Consider the following 10,314-nt stretch of genomic DNA (forward strand, 5'->3'; position numbering starts at 1 on the left):
GGGTTTGTGATTAAACTAAGCAGTGGTGCTACAGCAATAACCATTCAGTGCCCTGGCATAACTTTGCAGACTCACTGTACTTGCATTGCACTCTGGCAGCCTTCTACTACCCCAATACAAATCATAAACCTTAGGAATTTAGGTACACCCCTTTACTTGCATACCCGACAGCAATACTGTGTCTACTCAGCCTGCTTATAGGCCTAGATAAATGAATATGAGGCAGAAAAGGGGAAGCAGGAGGATTTAGTGCACAATACCTTTAAGCTTGAGTCCTGTGTACCCAAACTTACTGGTATTCTGTGGTAATTATGAGCTCCTGACAGCAGGGCTGGATGTCTACAAAGGCCCTGGCCTTGGGCGGCTGCAGACTAAACATGAAAGGGGTTGCTACATATGAAAGAGGAGGCTGAAAATGGGGATCAACACATGAAAAAGGGAAAATGATGCTCAAGATAGCTGTCAGTGAAAAAGAGAGGCTGCAAGTACATGGATGCTGCACATGGAATGGGAGAGGGTGCTGCTGCACAAGAAAGGGTAGCCACAACATACTTGGCCTAGGGGCACATAAACTATAAATTCAGCCTTGCCTGACAGCTAAGTTGTAATCTGCAGGTGCCAAACACAAAAGAAGGCAATGCTAAAGTAAAAGTAAAGGCCAGATGATCAGTATTGCTTAGGGTTATTGGTTAAGGTTAGGGGTTGATTAGGAGGGTTAGAGTTGAGTGTAGGATATGTAGAGGTAACTTTTAGATTTTGAGGTTATATGGTTGTGTTAGCTATCAGTAAAGGAATAATATTAGAGTTGGAGATTATGTGTATTGGGAAGGTGATAGGATGAGATATAAGGGGTTCACAGGGGAGAGTTTAGGGTCAGGCTTTAGGAAGGCTAGTAACATGGGTTGGGGAGGGGTTAAACTGAGTACTCACCACCTGATGGGTCCAGCGACGTCCCTTTCATGACGAGCATTCAGCGGGTCCTCTTCTTTGCGACGTCACACGACTATGCACGATGGGCGCAGGCAGGAAGTCAATCGATCATGTTACGTTGCACAGAGTCGTTGGTGATCTTAAAGAATCCGGTCCATCGCTATGGTCGTTATCGGCGTGCGTCGCTAAACATTGTAGCACCTGTAGCCATGTTGCGAGATCACAGAAATACTGCTCGTCACTCAAAAAATCGCTGGTCGTCATGAAAATCCCCTGGTGGGTACAGGCCTTTACTTTGGTGAGCAATGCAGGTACAATGCTTGAACTGCAGGGTGTGTCTAGGAACCTATAGGTTGCCTGTTGTGCTGTAGGGGTGTCATTGACCATATTTTACCACCCTGCATTTAGATGTCAGGTGCAGGTTGTAATCGCCTTTGCTTCTTGTAGATTAGATATTTGCACCATGGCATCTCCCTCCTAAACACATTCCCATGAGTGATGGGAGTAGCTGGGAATCCCGTATAGCAATCTAACCTCTGGGTGATATACTGGCAACCCCCGAAAACTAAAATGTCAGTTTTGGGTGTACTGAACTTGTAAAAGGTATCACTGATTACACTGGTGCAGTGATTTTATTAGTCTTAATTTGCAGTTAAAATCTAGAAGGTTGTACAAGTAACACATTGGTTGATGTCTGGATAAGTCATCCTTTATTTAGTGCCATTCAGTCTTTTGTCAGTGGAAGTGTTAGTGACGCAGGTATTTGGGATGGGGATCTGGTACTATGATCTCTCCGAGTGATGTGCTGATCCCCAGGGTCACAGTTTCTTTCAATATTTTGTGTGTGAGCACTTTTAAGAATGTGTATGTGTTACAATACACTGTCCTGAGGTTATTTCCTACTGAAAATAAAATGTAAAAAAATGAACTGTTGTTCTTGCTTACTTTAACCACATTCTATCAAATTGCACTTACAAGTAAAGGTTCCCATACATCTACTGATTTGTCGATTTAACCAATCTCGGCCAAAATTGGTTGCATGTATCGATCGGACAGGCTGCAAAATGTCGGGCCGACATGCTCGATTGGGTGCGCGGCAGTAACGGCATGCGATAATCACCAACGTGATGGAATGAGGCTTGCTTTACTCACTCAGACTCTGGTGGAAATGGCCGAGCCCGATGAGGTTGGCTTGTGCCTGCTCTGTAGAGTGGACCCCATTGGGCTCAGCTGTTTCTGTAGGAGCTTGAAAGGAACCTGATACTGCGCCTGCACGGAGGTCCCAGTATGGGTTGGATCCCCTCTGGTGAGGACCGGGAAAGCTTCTTTAGGATTCAGAGGCTTTCCCCTCCCGAGGTATATACCCCCTAGAGGCTTTTTTTTTTCCTCCCTTCAGTAACACTTTACTCCATGGCATGCACTGATGAGGATCAACCAGTCAGAAACTGCATGCATGTTTATTATTGAGGCTCTGTACAATTAAGCTGACACATCATTGCATTCCAGCAGATCTGGAGGTGTGTTTAGCTGTCAGGGACAACAAAGTGACGATATGGATATTCAGTATTGATGCATTGTGGAGCACCTTAAAGAGACTCTGTAACGTAAAAAAAAAAAAAAGCCGGGGGATACTTACTTCGGGAGGGGGAAGCCTCAGGGTCCCAATGAGGCTTCCCTGACCTCTGTATACGGCAGGAATCCAGCTCTGGCTCCCCTGAAAACTCCCCCGACAAGCTTGACAAGCAGAGATTTATTTAACTCTCCGGGATCCAGCGCAGGCGCAGTAGCAGCTCTTCCTTCGGGTAAGGTGGAAATAGCCGCACCCTATCGTATCCACTCTACTGTGCAGATGCAAATGACTCATACCTGCGCAGTAGAGTGGATCCGATCGGGTTCGGCTATGTCTGCCTTAAAGGGAATGTCCAAGCAAAATAAAAAAATGAGTTTCACTTACCTGGGGCTTCTACCAGCCCCATGCAGCCAGCCTGTGCCCTCGTAGTCACTCACTGCTGCTCAAGTCCCCTGCTGGCAGCTTGCCGACCTCGGAGGTCGGCGGGACGCATTGCGTACATTTTTATGCATTCCCGCTAGTGCAGGAACATTAACACCTACATTTTACACGTTACTGGTTCAATGTGTACATTTTTACGCATTGAACCAGTAATGCGTAAAAATGTATGTTAATGTTCCTGCACTAGCGGGAATGCGTAAAAATGTACGCAATGCGTCCCGCCGACCTCCGAGGTCGGCAAGCTGCCAGCGGGGGACTGGAGCAGCAGTGAGTGACTACGAGGGCACAGGATGGCTGCATGGGGCTGGAAGAAGCCCCAGGTAAGTGAAACTCATTTTTTTATTTTGCTTGAACCTTCCCTTTAACTCGAACAGGAAGCCACTAGTGCACCTGCGCAGGCCGCGGCAGATAATTATTTACCTCACCGCACTTCGGGGGACTCTTGCAATTGAATGGAGGGACGGAGGAAGCCTTGTTAGGATCCAGAGGCTTCCCTCTCCCAAAGTAACTATCCCCCAGAGGGTTTTTTTTCTTACAGATTTTCTTTAAATGCACACTTCAGTCTGAATAATCACAAATACCTGTACCTTCTCAGGCACACCACTGACTATTACTGTTTAAAGGGAACCTGAAGTAAGAGCTATATGCAAGTTGCCATATTTACTGTATTTTCTTTTAAGCAATACCAGCTACCTGGCATCGTGCTCATAATTCTGGCCTCAGTATCTCCATTCTTGTTCTGGGTCTATGACTAAAATTATTATGCCTAGTACACACAATGCTTTTATACATCAGATTGACTGTCAACCATTATTTCCGACCAGTCCAATATGATTTCCGATCTTTTTTATTATCGATTTTGAAGTCATTGGAAAATCAATCGGCAATCAGATCAGCTGCAACGGCTGTAAATAGATTCTGTCAATCTGACAAAAAATTGCACCCTGTGTACCAGGCATTAGAGGAAGAGGATCAGCAGGACCGCCTCCATAGCCCTCTGACGTCAGATCCCCTTTAAAGGAAACCTGCAAGGCGGAAAAAAAAATTTCACTTACCTGGTACTTCTACTGGCCCCCTGCAGACATAATGTGCCTGCGCCGGGGCAAAATGATCCTCCGGTTCCTCACCGCGGCTCAGTTTCGTATTGTGAGTCAGTGGACCACTGTGCCTGCGCAGCCCTGGCCACGCGCATCCTCAGCCACAGGAATCCTCGCTCGTGTCACCGGAAGTGTCCAGCGCAGTACGTGGTTTTCTCATACTGCACCGACGTATACTGAAGGTGACCTTTTTCTCACTGCAGCGACCTTTGACCCAGACATACATGGCTACTCATATGCAGTACGTCAAGTTGGCGCCTTGTGACCGCGGCCCCTGCTCATCTCCTTTGCGCACGAGTGAGTAGCACGGTCACAAGGGGCCCACCTGACATATTGTGCATGCGCTGCCATGTATGCCTGAGTTAAAGGGCGCCGACTTACAGCACCCAAAAGGAGGCTTTTAGGGGGACACGGTTGGGGAATGCTGGCTCATGAGAGATGCAGTAAGAGTGTGCACACCTCCCTACATACTTCTATAGTGGCCGTTATTTAACATTCGATACAGGTATACTTTCAAACCTGTGAGGTTTGCTACAGCCTATTTTGAATACTTAAAGGGAAGGTTCAAGCAAAATAAAAAAATGAGTTTCACTTATCTGGGGCTTCTACCAGCCCCATGCAGCCATCCTGTGCCCTCATAGTCACTCACTGCTGCTCCAGTCCCCCGCTGGCAGCTTGCCGACCTCGGAGGTCGGCGGGACGCATTGGCCTCAATTCACTAAGCTTTATCAAACACTTTATCAAACGTTTGATAATTTACCTCATGGGTAAAATCTAATTTTGAATTCACTAAGGTGTTATAGATTTATTGAACGTTTTAGTGATAAAACATTTGATAAATATATAACACCTTAGTGAATTCAAAATTAAATTTTACCCATGAGGTAAATCATCAAACGTTTGATAAAGCTTAGTGAATTGAGGCCATTGCGTACATTTTTATGCATTCCCGCTAGTGCAGGAACATTAACACATACATTTTACGCGTTACTGGTTCAATGCGTAAATTTTTACTCATTGAACCAGTAATGTGTAAACATGTATGTGTTATGTTCCTGCACTAGCGGTAATGCGTAAAAATGTACGCAATGCGTCCCACACCGACCTCCGAGGTCGGCAAGCTGCCAGCGGGGGACTGGAGCAGCAGTGAGTGACTATGAGGGCACAGGATGGCTGCATGGGGCTGGTAGAAGCCCCAGGTAAGTGAAACTCATTTTTTTATTTTGCTTGGACGTTCCCTTTAACCTCGGGAGGGGAAGCTTCTAAATCCTGGGAAGGCTTCCCCTGTCATCCTCCACTGGCTCGAACCAACACCGGGACTACTTTAGTGCAGCCACACTGCGCCTGCACACACAAGAAAAGCCAAGCTTGATAGTCCATGCTACGGCTTGCATGTGCGTAGTAGCACAGACCCAATCAGGCTCAGCTTTTTCCGCCGTTGCCTGAGCAGGTCCATGCTAGTGCAGGTGTGAGCTTTTGACAAGCAATTTTTTAGGGGGTGCCAGCGCTAGAATGACTGGTAGAGGAATACGGAGAAGCCTTTCCAGGATCTAGAGGTTTCATCCTCCTGAGGTGAGTATCCTGTAGGGGAACTTTTTTTCCCCCACAGGTACACTAATAATTTTGTTTTTGTAATAACCGCATCAGTGGCATAGCTAAGGAGCTATGGGCCCCAGTGCAAGGTTTACATTAGGCCCCCCAAGTGCTCTAAACACAATTGATACGGCACACCGAAACCTGCTAAGGACAACCACAGTGTCAGAAGTGCAAGGAGGGGTTTGGGAACAGTTAGTAATGATTACTACTAATAAAAACATCTATAGAAGTGATTATTACCAGCATAGAACCAATAGAGAGCTAATACTGCGGTTGAGGGTGGGCCCCGATGCGGTCGCTACCTGTGCTCCCCCTATTGCTATGCCACGCATGTGTATGGAATGCAATTAAAACATAAACATAGTTGTTCATACTTCGTAATGATATGGGTTGCCACCTGCTGGCTAAATGAAGAACTTTTCCCATGTCTATAACCTCAGCTGTGACTGTTCATTCAGTCCTCCTCCACCTGACCCCTCTGCATTTGTCTTCATTGGCTGAGGTACAGTCTTCAGAATTTCCATTTGTAAACTCTCAGCAGTGTACAGGCTGATCACGTCTCACCGTTTCCAGCATACACAGGGGAACACTTACAGACCAAATGGAACAATCTGTTTTTACAAGTTGCAGCACTACTGATCTGTTACAAAGAAAGGCTTCCATGTCCATTCCCGGTTTCTGCTGAGCTGTCCATAACTCATGTCTGACCTGCTAATACTTCAGTGGTCAGAAGCAGCAGCTGCACCTCCATGTTTGCTGCACTGGGCCTGAAAACCTGGAGAGGGACCTGTTACCTCACTGTGCTCCTAAGCCTGACTGACATGCCCCAGCTACTTGTGTCTGCTGATTTCATACTCCCTGCTGACGCCTCGTAAAGAAATGAAAGACAGGGAAAGGCAGATGTTTCTCCTGGACAACCGAGTACAGACAGAAAACAAGTGACCCAATTCTGCAAATATGATGAGCATTTATTATGTTGTGTCCTTTAGGCAGGTGCTGTTAAAGTGGTGTTCCTGATATCCAAAACAAATGAGAGTAATGCACAACTTCCTGCCTTATATCTCCATCCTCCGGAATACAGATTACCCAGCAAGCTCATGGTGAACCAGAACTCGTAGGAGTGTGTAAGGGGCTACAAAGGACCAAAAAGCCCTCTAACTAAAATACTATGGAAAACCAAAGTTTGCCTTCTAAAACAGAAGGTATGTGCGATGATTCAGATTGGAGTGAGCATATGATGTCTCCCACAATGCATCACTACTGAATGTGCAAATCATCCTTTGTTGTCCCTGTAGGGGACAACTTAGGAATGGGACAGTAATGCTGTTTTTATTTTGTTGATTTGGTATCCTGTTATTATTATTGATCATTTTCATCATAGCCCAAAATGTTGAGCCTTGAGTTGCCATATGAGTGCCCTATTTCCCCATCAATTCCTGGTTTCTTAGCTTTTGAATGAAGCAATTCAAAGCAATGGTAAAGGACACCTGAAATGAGAGGGATATGGAGGCTGCCATATTTATTTCCTTTTAAACAACACTAGTTGCCTAGCTTACGTTTGATCTTTCATGCATCAGTAGTGCCACACACCTGAAACAAGCCTGTGGAAAATCCAGTCGGTCAGAAACGCCTGATCTGCATGCTTGTTCAGGAACTATGGTTAAAAATATTTTAGGTAGAGGTTCAGCAGGGCTGCCAGGCAACTAACATTGTTTTTCAATGGATATAAATATGGCAGCCTCCTTATCCCTCTTAGTTCAGGTGTTCTTTAACTTTTTCTCAAAATTAAGTTTTATCTGCTCCTCGTTACCTGTGATCATTTCTGTGGGTTTGTTTATCTAATTGGCTTGTGAATAGGGACTCTGGAGGTAAAGGGCAGTGATCAGCTAAGATGGGGAGAGTGGATCCTGGAGCACTGGAAAGGACTGAGGACACCCAAAGACTGAATGTACCGGTAAGTGAGATGAGATTAAAGTGTAGACTAACATTAAAGCAAACCTGCAGTGAAAATAAACTTATGAGAAGATTAATTGTATGTGTTTTACTAAAGATCAATTAACCTCTTGAGGACCACAGTGTTAAACCCCCCTACAGACCAGGCCATGTTTTGTAAAATAGGCAACTGCAGCTTTAAGGCCTCACTGCAGGGTTGTACATGTCAACACACAAGTGATTCGCCCTCCCTTTTCTCCCCACCAACAGAGCTCTCTGTTGGTGGGGTCTGATCGCTCCCCCAATGTTTGGGTTTTTTTTGTAAATATTTTTATTTCTTTAATAAAAATGCTTGTTTTGTTTTTATTTTTACAACCCTCCCAGGGCTTTAGCCTATCACCGCCGATCGCTTCTTTGTCCCCAGTACAGCGCTGCTTTAGATCGCATCGCTGTACATGCTAATTAGACGGCGGTTTCGCTAACCGTCTCCGAGCGGCAATCGTCACTGGGAGACTGAAGGCGGAGCTCAGCTCCGCCTACCAAGCAGGAGATGCTCGCGATCTCCTGCAAAACAAAGCCCCAGGACTTTACGCCGATTGGCAGTCCTGGGGCTGCCGCCGCGGCCACACCCGTTGGTGTGACATGGTCGGCAAGCAGTTAAACATGGAACTCAGTCTCGTATATTTATATTTTGTTTAACCACTTTTCATCCTTCCCTGTTTCCCTCTTAACTACCAGAGTAGTTTTGCTGTTTTAGCGATGTCCCTATTTAATCAGCAATAACATTTTCACTACTTATGACCTCTTAGTGATAAACTTTCGTAGGGCGTGTTTTTTTTTTTTTTTTGTTTCTTAGCATTAAGTTTATTTCCTAGATTTCCTAATTTCTCTGTTTTCACCAATTACATTTAGAAAATAAACAGCACCACTGTAGAAAAAGATATTTTATTAAGCTATGTATCCCCTTTATTTTAACACTTAAATTACCGTATGTTGCTGGTACAATGTATGGCGAAGGTACTTTATTTTGAATAAAGGTGTTTTTTTCCTTTAATTTGTACTTTTTTTTTTTTTTTTTCCTTCCTGTATTAATAATGAAAAGTCTTTAATTGTCTAACCATCCTGAAAAAAAATGCCATAACTGTCACTATTTTAAATTGACATGTAAGGCTATACAATCATGGGCAATTGGTAATAATTAGAATTGTGGGGTTTGTCTGAAATTTACCCAAATGTAACCATAATTTTGAAAATTACACATTTTCAGTTTTATATTCAATTTGTCCCCCCAAAAATCTATTCTAACACTTGTCATGGTGAAAATGTTACCCCATATGCCTGACTTTATAGGTCTCTGTGCGCATAATACACTGTTAAAGGCGGCACCTAGGTCTTTGGACAAAAAACAGGTAAAAAAAATATATATACTAAACCTGGTGCATCCCCCTTGTTCCTCCTGTGTCCCCATGTGTCCTCCTCTGTGCCCTAGTTGGCCCCGTGTCTTTGTTTGCTCTCCTGTGTCTTCCTCTGTCCCCTTTTTGTGCCCTGTTTGTCCCCCTCTGTGCCCCCCTGCGTTGTCCTCTGTCCCCCTGTTTTCCTCCGCTCGCCTCTTGTGTCCCCCTCCACTCCCAGTGTATAGTTATGAGTAGGGATGTTCGGAAAATTCCGCGGAATTATAAATTCCGTGATTCCGGCCGGAATTAGGTTAATTCCGATTCCGGTAGTCAAATCGGAATTCCTATAACTCTCAAACGGAATTCCGCGGAAATGTTATAATTCCGACGGAATTTTCCGCAATAGCATAAAAAAATCTCTCTCTCCTCCTCCTCCTCCTCCTCCTCCTCCTCCCTCCCTCCATCCATCCATCCATCCCTCCCATGCAGTAGGGAATTGCAGATTTTCAAAACAGCTTATATACCATAGCTGGGATTTGAACCCAGAACCTAGTGTGTAGTAGGTATCTGTCTTACCCTCTAGACCATGACCCACACTGCATGCTAAAGCTGCCGGTAGCATAAACCATACTTCCATTATGATCAATTCGATAGAAAAAGTAGCATGATTAAGGATTTGTACTTTTTGAAAAGCATGCTTATTTATATACCATAGCTGGGATTTGAACCCAGAACCTAGTGTGTGTAGTAGGTATCTGTCTTACCCTCTAGACCATGACCCACACTGCATGCTAAAGCTGCCGGTAGCATAAACCATACTTCCATTATGATCAATTCGATAGAAAAAGTAGCATGATTAAGGATTTGTACTTTTTGAAAAGCATGCTTATTTATATACCATAGCTGGGATTTGAACCCAGAACCTAGTGTGTAGTAGGTATCTGTCTTACCCTCTAGACCATGACCCACACTGCATGCTAAAGCTGCCGGTAGCATAAACCATACTTCCATTATGATCAATTCGATAGAAAAAGTAGCATGATTAAGGATTTGTACTTTTTGAAAAGCATGCTTATATACCATAGCTGGGATTTGAACCCAGGACCTAGTGTGTAGTAGGTATCTGTCTTACCCTCTAGACCAGGGGTCCCCAAACATTTTGGGTTGAGGGCCGGGTCAACATACTTCAGACCGCTGGTGGGCCGGAGTAAACATAAAATGATGTAGAAGTCTTTGCGGACCAGACAGTGAAGCATACCCAGGTGACAATCTGCAAGCCAATTGGACAGCAGTGTCACCTGATGTGGAATTTGATTGGAAACCAGCAAAATTTCTGCTTTCTGGCTTCCATGTG

Source organism: Hyperolius riggenbachi, chromosome 6 (genome assembly GCF_040937935.1).
Source record: "Hyperolius riggenbachi isolate aHypRig1 chromosome 6, aHypRig1.pri, whole genome shotgun sequence".
Taxonomy (NCBI): Eukaryota; Metazoa; Chordata; class Amphibia; order Anura; family Hyperoliidae; genus Hyperolius; species Hyperolius riggenbachi.